The sequence below is a fragment of the Pan troglodytes genome, chromosome 6 (genome assembly GCF_028858775.2).
Source record: "Pan troglodytes isolate AG18354 chromosome 6, NHGRI_mPanTro3-v2.0_pri, whole genome shotgun sequence".
NCBI classification, from domain to species: Eukaryota; Metazoa; Chordata; class Mammalia; order Primates; family Hominidae; genus Pan; species Pan troglodytes.
The window spans coordinates 57,697,016-57,706,673 of record NC_072404.2 but is presented as its reverse complement, the minus strand read 5'-3'; the positions used below and the strand labels follow the sequence as shown (position 1 = coordinate 57,706,673).

Genomic DNA, 9,658 nt, shown 5'->3' with positions numbered 1-9,658 from the left:
GACCAGGCACCCTGCTATGATGGAGGAGGAGTCTAGCTCAAACCAGCTGCAGCAGATCCACAGGGACTGGGAGAAAAGAGACTAGAGAAAAGAGCTCAGTCTGCCTGGGGCTTGCCGTAAGAATGAGGAGAAATGTTTCTCCTTGTCCAGGCAAGGCAGTGGGGAAGTGGGATATTTTAAAAAGCATCAGGGGTTGGGCCTGGCTTAAAGGATCGAAAGATTAAAGTTGAGATTCATAGGGCACAAGTAATGTGCTATTTCTAGTTAATAAAATGCCTAGGCAACCCTGGGAGATTTGATGTCGTTTTTATTGCTTTCCGAAGGAAGTATCCTGTGAACATTTCCATAATATCTTTTCTAAGCATTTTCATTTTACAAAGAAAACGCAATGACCCCCTGACCACTTCACATTGTTGGTGTCAAAGAAGAAGTATTATAATAATTAAACTCTAGTTCTTAATGTCTAGATATAAATACATGTATATATGAGCCACCATAAAGTATATTTGGATATGCAAAAGCTGAAAAAGAAGTAATATCTTACTGTTTCTCATTTAATTTGGATAATTACATTTTGGTTACATCATGGTAATATTATCAATGTTTTACAAATGCCCTTTGGAAATTACATTTTTGGCCAGGGGCAGTGGTTCATGCCTATAATTTCAGCACTTTGGAAGGCTGAGGCCAGAGAATCACTTGAGGCCAGGAGTTCTAGACTAGTGTGGCAATATAGCTAGACCCTGTCTCCACAAAAAAATTTTAAATTAGCTGGGCATGTTGGCACGTTCATATAGTTCTAGTTACTCAGGAGGCTGAAGCAGGAGGATTACTTAAGCCCAGAAGTTCGAGTTTACAGTGAACTATCATGGCACCACTTCACTCCAGCCTAGGCCAGAGTGAGATCCTGTCTCAAAAAAAAAAAAAAAAAAAAAGAAATGGCATTTTTAACCATTTTCACATACGTTTCATATGAGCTAAATCAAGAATGGTTTGAATTGCAGGTGTATTCTCCAGCCCTTGTTCATGGTGGTATTGCTGGCAAACATTCATGGCCATGACCAACCTGGCATGGTCTTCATCTTTACTCAGTGATGAGATGGGCTTCATGTCTGTGATCTGCTCCTCCTTTGACTCTGTAAAAGCAGATGAATAGTACATCTCTAAAACTCAAGTAGAGCCTGCAGCCTGCACACTCATCATGAGTCCTAAATTACCAAGGCTTTGTATACGCGTGTATGAAAACAGCATATTTGCATAACTATAAGGGAGTGACAATTGAGACCACACTTAAGTCTAAAGGAGAAGCAAGCAAAATAAGAGATGCGGGTTTTCTTCATTAAAGCAAGACTTACTTGACTATGCCCCCCTGGCTTTGTAAACACAAGGAGAAGTGGTGACTGTCCCTGGGTGGCCTTTCTCAGTGTTCCCTGGCAAAGCTGAACACCAAGGAGCAGATGGGTAAGTGTGCAGAGAGACCTGGAAGCTCCAGGGAGGAATGGGCCCTTCCCTTGCAAAGCACGTCCTTTCCAGTGGGTTGGACTGGATGTGCCAAGGGCCACTGAAAGAAAGGGTCCCATGGGAAGGCTCACCATGGAGGAAGGTAGACTGGGGGTGACCAGGACCAGCACCAGGGTCCAGCATTGTCCCTCAGAAGTGTGACCCACAGACCTGGTGTCACAGTCTGCCAGGGATTCACAGGGGTGCTTTCACTTGAAAGAATAACGAATGCAACATCTACCCAGTACACACATACAAATGCACATGCACATCCCTCATACATAAAGTGAAACTTAATGATTTTCAGTAAAAACTCTACATTCATATTCACAACCATGAGGGACTAAAAAACTGTGCATAGGTTTTGGATGCTAAATCTGTTAGTTGATCTATGTCTGATCACATGTACTTAAATTACTTAACATTTTGGCTAATATAATTTCATGTTACTTCAAGTTTATTATTGTCAAATTTGTGTTAGTATTTCTATTGTGTTGTGTTAGATATTTAATTCACAAAAACTGATTCGTAGCGAAAAAGTAGTTCATCAAAGTATAAAATTAACAATGAAAACTGTAATTAAAATTTTTAATTCTAAGTAATTTTGTAAAAACAAATCGTAAGCAGGATTCCAATGTCGGTGGAGACTGTGAAGCCACGACAAGTGAAACATTCACGGAGAAACACACCACGCATGCAGAATGAAAAAGAATGGTGTAACTAGGAAGTACAAATGTAAATAACACAAAATTGGGTGGGGCTAGCAAAACCATTTGCCTATAAACTCTAGTGCATAACCTTTTAAGAAACAACTTTGCCATTAAAAAATAATAATATTAATTTTAAAAGTGTTAAATCAATCATACTTTTTGTTTTGGATAGGTAGGAAATAAGTCTTTCTACTGTGAATTAGTAAATAATGGTACTTGTATGAGGAAGAGAACAAAACTACAGAGCAATCATTCAACGTTCCACTTGCACTACAGAGCAACTGAATGGAAATCATTCTCCAGGTCTGTAATAAATGCAGTTCAAATCCTGCTAAAGATCAGTGATCTCAATGGCACTGAGGATCACTGTTCCCTGCAGGAAGCACGGTGGCTGGTATCAGTATCCCGCTGGCTTCTCGGGCTTTCCAGAATGCCCACACTCTTCTGCCTCCCTTAGTGGAGTTGTGTCAATCACCTTTGTTCCCAAATTTACTTATGGAAGTTTGGCTCATTATTACAACAGTTTAATTTTACTAAATATCATGTTAATGTATGAATAAAGACACAAAGAGTGGTTCCAACGAAAATCAAATTGAATGCTTTCAATCAATAAAAACAAATAAATGTTAATTGCTGAAAATATTTGTAGCAAATTAGATAGGTCTGAAAGACCTAGGGGGTAAAGAATCATATAAATTTAGTGGTACTGTTCATGCCAGTTGTTTCCAAGAATATTCACATTCAGAATCCACGTTAAAGAGTGGTGACAAGCCAGGCATGGTGACTTATGCCTGTAATTCCAGCACTTTGGGAGGCCAAGGCGGGTGGATCACCAAGTCAGGAGTTTGAGACCAGCCTGGCCAATATAATGAAACCTTGTCTATACTAATAATGCAAAAATTAGCTGGGCATGGTGGTGTGCGCCTGTAGTCCCAGCTACTGGGGAGGCTGAGGCAGGAGAATCACTTGAACCTGGGAGGCAGAGGTTTCAGTGAGCCGAGATCACGCCACTGCATTCCAGCCTGGGTGACAGAGTGAGACTCCATCTCAAAAAAAAAACTGGGACAATGAGTATGCTGACAGCAAGAATAGGTCTTGTAATAGTAATTTTTACAAAGTCTTGTCCCTTCACCAAATATTCACTTACATGCCCACTCATATTTTCAAGTTAGGATAAAGTGTCTAAGTTATGCTAATAACTTTTTTCATTCCATATTTTAATAAGCTTTTTTTCAATTAAATAAACAACTACTGCTAAGTTTGTCAAATTGGCTAGACAGGCATCCACTGTAATATATTCACCAGTTCTCCACAAGCAACATGGAAAATATTATTTTAACAAAGGAACTTCGTGCATATTGGTTAACGAAATGATACGCAATCTGAAGAAATAAACTCCTGTCACATAGGCATGCCAGAAGTAATGCAGCCAGATAAAACAACAGGTGTTCATAACAAATCAGAATTTTGGAATATGTGAGGAAAACTTGGAAACCACAGTATCACCTGTAAGTCTTTGAAATCTCATTCGAAAGAAACCTCATGTTAAGGAAAAACCAATGGTTCACAAGAATGGCTGCCCCGGGAATCCATGTCAGAAGGGAAATTAGGATGTAGTGGAACTCATATTTTGGGAGGACCTATGATACAGTAAGACCTATGCTACAGGGAAAGGCATATTTTCATTTAATTAAAGATAAGTTTGTGAGCACAGAAACAGATTTGATTATAAGGACATTGTGACAGGTCCTGATCAAAGGCCAGCTGTAATGGCAGCTACTTTAATTATCAAAAACCATGATCAGACCGCACGCAGTCACTGATGCCTTAATCCCGGCACTTTGGAAGGCTGAGGCAGGCGGATCACGAGGTCAGGAGTTTGAGATGAGCCTGGCCAATATGGTGAAACCCTGTCTCTACTAAAAATACAAAAATTAGCCGGGTGTAAAGGCATGCGCCTGTAATCCCAGCTACTCAGGAGGCTGAGGCAGGAGAATTGCTTGAACTTAGGAGGCAGAGGTTGCAGTGAGCCAAGATCATGCCACTGCACTCCAGCCAGGGAGACAGAGCAAGATTCCACCTCAAAAAAAAAAAAAATGATCATAATAGTAAAAGTTAACTTTTTTTTGAGTATGCAGTAATGGCCAGGTAATGTTCTAAGTACTTTACGTGTAAGGTAGATACTATTTTTATCCCCATTTTATAGATGAGGAAGCTGAGGCAAAGAAGGATAAAATAATTGATTTAAAATAACACAGTGAATAAGAGGTAGAGCCAGGACAGAAACCCACATAATCGAGCTACCCTACGGTGTATGCTGGGCTTATGACTGAGATGCTGGAGTCTCTGCCCATACCAGTCCTGCCCAGGCATTCCCCTCGCCTACTGGAGAGAGATGGGCAACAGTACGGGCTCCACTTTTGCACACTATCAAGTGATGGCTGTGGAGGCTGGGGCTCAGACTAGTTTTTGAAATAATGGCTCTGAAAAAGCTAGTAAGGCTACTCCCATAATTTGAAGTGACTGATGTAAGCAATACTTCTCAACAATAAATCCATTCTAATGGAGAGCCCAAAGAGCCTGCATCAAAATATCACATTTTTTAATATTGAAAGATCATGAGGTTCTTAAGAAGATTATTGCAAATAGTTTTACTGCCAACTCTATGGCAATTTCCTGGTGCTTAATGATTTTCTTCTTTTGTTGGAGCAAAAAAGTCAACAGCGGATTATTAGGCATTAAAATAAAACAAAATACAGACCTTCACCCAAGAGCTGGAATGGAAGTAAAGAAATGCTTCTCTGAGTGAAGTATATCAGACAATGGGTAAGAAATCCACCCACAACTACTCCCAAATGAAACATCTAAGCACCCCACTTTTAAATCGGATGTCTCAACTTTTCTGAAAAGGTGCTGCAACAAATTTTCACTAAGAAGTCTCTATATAGCTTCTAACTCTATGGTTGAAATAAGTACCCCAGACTGTGACAGAAACATCAGACCTTTGCTGCATTTCTACCAACTTTTAGTAGTGAATCAAAAAAATAATTTTATAGAAATAAAGAAAAGAATATAAAAGAACTGAGCCCTAGGTCTCCAAATATCCACTGTCTAGCCGGGCATTTGAGCCTTGAGGAGGGATTATAAATAATACCTTCCTTCCCCCTATTACATATTGAGATTAATCATTAGAGTTAACATTATTATGTTTTCTTTTAATTATATTAAATTTATGATAGCTACTAATTTTTTTTCTTTGTAAACCAACCAAAAATCAGTACTCTTGGTGGCTGCCATCTTTGCTGTTTGGGAGCCTTCACTGGAGATACCTCCAGGTACTGGAAAAACTGAGGTGACTAGGGACCACAGCAGCCCTGCAGAGTAGTGACCAGACTGTTAAAAGAAAAACAAACAAACAAAAACAGCAACAACAACAACAAAACCCACTAAAATTCCATCCAAAATTCAGCAACCTCAAACATCACAGGTAGATAAACCAATAAAGATGAGGAAGTATCAGTGCAAAAATGTTGAAAACTCAAAAAGTCAGAGTGCCCACTTTCCTCCAAATGACAGCAACACCTTTCCAGCAAGTGAACAGACCTGAGCTGAGGCTGAGAGGGCTGAAATGACAGAAGTAGGCTTCAGAATGTGGATTGAAATGAACTTCACCGAGCTAAAGGAGCACATTGTAACCCAGTGCAAGAAAGCTAAGAATTACGATAAAACAATGAAGGAGCTGACAGCCGAAATAGCCAGTATAGAGTGGAACATAACTGACCTGATAGGGCTAAAAAACACACTACAAGAACTTCACAATGCTATCACAAGTATTAATAGCAGAATAGACCAAGTGGAGGAAAGAATCTCAGAGCTTAACGACTTGCTTTCTGAAATGAGACAGGCAGAGAAGAATAGTGAAAAAAGAAAAAAAAAAGGAATGAACAAAACCTCTGAGAAATATAGGATTATGTGAAGAGACCAAATCTATAACAGATTGTGAAAGAGACAGGGACAATGGAACCCATTTGGAAACCATATTTTAGGATATCATCCAGGAGAACTTCCCCAACATAGCTAGACAGGCCAACATTCAAATTCAGGAAATGCAGAGAACCCCATAAGTTATTCCAAGAGAAGTTTATCCCCAAGACACATAATCATTACATTCTCCAAGGTCGAAATAAAATAAATGTTAAGGGAAGCCAGACAGAAAGGCCAGGTAACCAAAAAGGGAAACCCATCAGACTAACGGTGAACCTCTCAGAGGAAACCCTACAAGCCAGAAGAGATTGGGGGGCCAATATTCAAAATTCTTAAAGGAAAGAAATTCCAACTGAGGATTTAATATTCACCTAAATTAAGCTTCATAGGCAAAGGAGAAATAAGATCTTTTTCAGACAAGCAAATGCTGAGGAAATTTGTTACCACCAGACCTAATACTAAATATGGAAAGGAAAAACCATTAATTTTTGGAGTTTTATTTAATGTCGGGAGCAGATTGGGTAATAAAATGTATTTTGAGAATAAGACGGCCTTTTGACCTTTTAGGGTCTAGGGCTGTAAAGTGTCTCAGGGTTGCTGCCAAACAAGTCATGAACTGGGCTGGATTTTTATATTCGATGAAAAAGAGCCTAAACGCTATCTGATTTGGGATAAAGAAAAAGGAGCATTAACCTTGACTATGCCTTTAGCTCCAGCCACCTTTTTAAGAGTAAATTGCTGGGCAGGAGGGGGAGGGCTAGTCACGGAACGAAACTGTAAGCCAGACCAGGTGTGAGGAGGGGAGGTGATAAAAAGATTATAGGGTGGAGGAGCAGAGGCTGAGGAAGAATTGGGACCTAGCTCGGCCTGGCGAGGAACAACCTGGGGAGGAAGGGAGAGGTCAGATGGGTCTGTAGAAAAGGAAGATTAGAAAGACTCAGCGACGCTTGGGGTTGGTACTGAGGGGACAGGCGGAAGGGAAAGAAGGAAGATTTGGGACGAGTTGCACTGGTCACAGAGACTAGGAAGGGACTGATGTGTAAAAGAATGCCTGGACGTCAGGCACCTCAGACCGTTTGCCTATTTTATGACAAGAATTATTTAGATTTTGCAGGATGGAAAAACTCAAAGTGCCATTTTCTGGCTATTTGGAACTACTGTCGAGTTTGTATTGGGGTCAAGTGGCATTGCAGAAGAAAATAAGGCATTTAGGTTTTAGGTCAGGTGTGAGTTGAAGAGGTTTTAAGTTTTTGAGAACACAGGCTAAGGGAGAAGAAGGAGGAATGGAAGGTGGAAGCTTACCCATAGTGAAGGAGGCAAGCCCAGAGAAAAGAGTAGAGACAGGGAGAAGGGGTGGAGGGTTCTTGCCCTCCAGAAAAGCAGAGAAGGGGTTGGGGCACGGAAATAAGGGATTGGGGCACAGAGATAAGAGGTCAGGGTGCGGAAATAAGCAATTGGGGCACAGAGATAAGAGGTTAGGGTGTGGAAATAAGCGATTGGGGGGTTCTTGCCCCCTAGGAAAGTGGGACTTGCCACTAAGGGTGAAGGAGAAGGGGTTGAGGGGTACTTGCCCCTGCCCCAGGAAAGCAGGACTTGCCACTAAGGGTGAAGGAGATGGGGTTGAGGGGTACTTGCCCCTGCCCCAGGAAAGCAGGACTTGCCGCTAAGGGTGAAGGACCAAGGCAGGCGTCCCTGCGTGGCCTGACACCCTTGAAACATGAGTGTATAATCAGAGAGGCATCCCTGCAATGATTAAACACCAAGGGAAGGCTGTTTTCCCAGTCCGTGACCGGCGCCGGAGTTTTGGGTTCACGGATAAAACATGTCTCTTTTGTCTCTACCAGAAAATGAAAGGAATTGAAATTAAGAGAAGGGAGAGATTGAAGTGTGGCGCCAAGATTGAAAGGAGAAAGAGGTTGAGGGATAGTGAGGGAGGTTGGAGAATAGAGTAAAAAGAGGCCGCTTACCAGATTTGAAATTGGTGAGATGTTTCTTGGGCTGGTCGGTCTGAGGACCTGAGGTCGTAGGTGGATCTTTCTCACGGAGCAAAGAGCAGGAGGACAGGGAATTGATCTCCCAAGGGAGGTCCCCCGATCCGAGTCACAGCACCAAATTTCATGCGTGTCCGTGTGAAGAGACCACCAAACAGGCTTTGTGTGAGCAACACGGCTGTTTATTTCACCTGGGTGCAGGCGGGCTGAGTCTGAAAAGAGTCAGCGAAGGGCGATAAGGGTGGGGCCGTTTTATAGGATTTGGGTAGGTAAAGGAAAATTACAGTCAAAGGGGGTTTGTTCTCTGGCGGGTAGGAGTGGGGGTCACTAGGTGCTCAGTGGGCAGGAGTGGGGGTTGCAAGGTGCTCAGTGGGGGGTGCTTTTTGAGCCAGGATGAGCCAGGAAAAGGACTTTCACAAGGTAATGTCATCAGTTAAGGCAAGGACCGGCCATTTACACTTCTTTTGTGGTGGAATGTCATCAGTTAAGGTGGGGCAGGGCATATTCACTTCTTTTGTGATTCTTTAGTTACTTCAGGCCATCTGGGCGTAAAGGTGCAGGTCACAGGGGATGCAATGGCTTGGCTTGGGCTCAGAGGCCTGACAGAGATAAGCGTTGCTGCAGAGGCCCACGGAAGAAAAACTCAATGCCAACTCCAGAAGTTGCCAAAGGAAGATTCCTTCACGGACATGTGTGGTTTCTCCCCTGAAACTCGCCCTAGTCCTGTTGGCAACAGCCTCTTTCTTCCTCCCTTTAGTGGCCTCTGACAATGCCCTTCTGAGTACAATACTAATCAGTTTGCGTCTTGTTCACTTGTACTGCCCATTTCCTGCATATTCTTAGACTGTAAGCTTTCTTAAGACAGCATAAATATCCTTCCTACCTTGTGCTCCACATTCCCTGCTCTCTGCCTGGCCCAGAGAAGGCACTCAGTAAATACTAACCTAAGGAATAGATGAGCTAACAGTGCTTTGCCCTGATTCCCATATGTTCTTCAAAAAAAAAAAAAAAAAACTATGCTTGTAGTCATAATTTAGATTATCTAGCAGGAATTAAGAGCTGTTAGGTACTCGACTGAAAATATGAAATAAGCCTCTATGGACTTCCAGCCTAAGAGAGGGCCCCAAGATGCAAAATAGAGAGAAAATGGTTCCAGTTCCGATCGTCATTAAAATCCCGAGTGACCTTGAGCCACTCTCTTTCCCTCCCTGAGAGGCAATTTTCTCACTTATAAAATATAGATGATGAATAAGATGCTTTTCTAAGCCTCAGAATCTTAGCAAATGTTGTCCATTCTTAATAAACCCTAAATATAACTTTTGTGAATTGTTTTGGCAAAAAGTAAAACTACCGAAATAAATGACCTGATAGTTTTGCATTTTCTCTTCTTGTGTTTACAGAGATAATTAAATATTGATGATATTCAGTTTAATAACCAAGATGTCATTGTAGCCGAGGAACTTTTAGCTTTTC

The 9,658-nt window shown here is 41.6% G+C and overlaps 1 long non-coding RNA gene across 1 annotated transcript; it reads right to left on the bottom strand.

The window, feature by feature from the left end:
• Positions 1–289: 289 nt before the first annotated feature.
• Positions 290–8,719, bottom strand: LOC129135581 (uncharacterized). Its single transcript, XR_008536552.2, has 2 exons — positions 8,162–8,719; positions 290–1,136 (listed from the first exon to the last, which is right to left on the bottom strand). It is a non-coding gene; the product is annotated as an uncharacterized LOC129135581 (long non-coding RNA).
• Between the last annotated feature and the right edge of the window lie 939 nt (positions 8,720–9,658).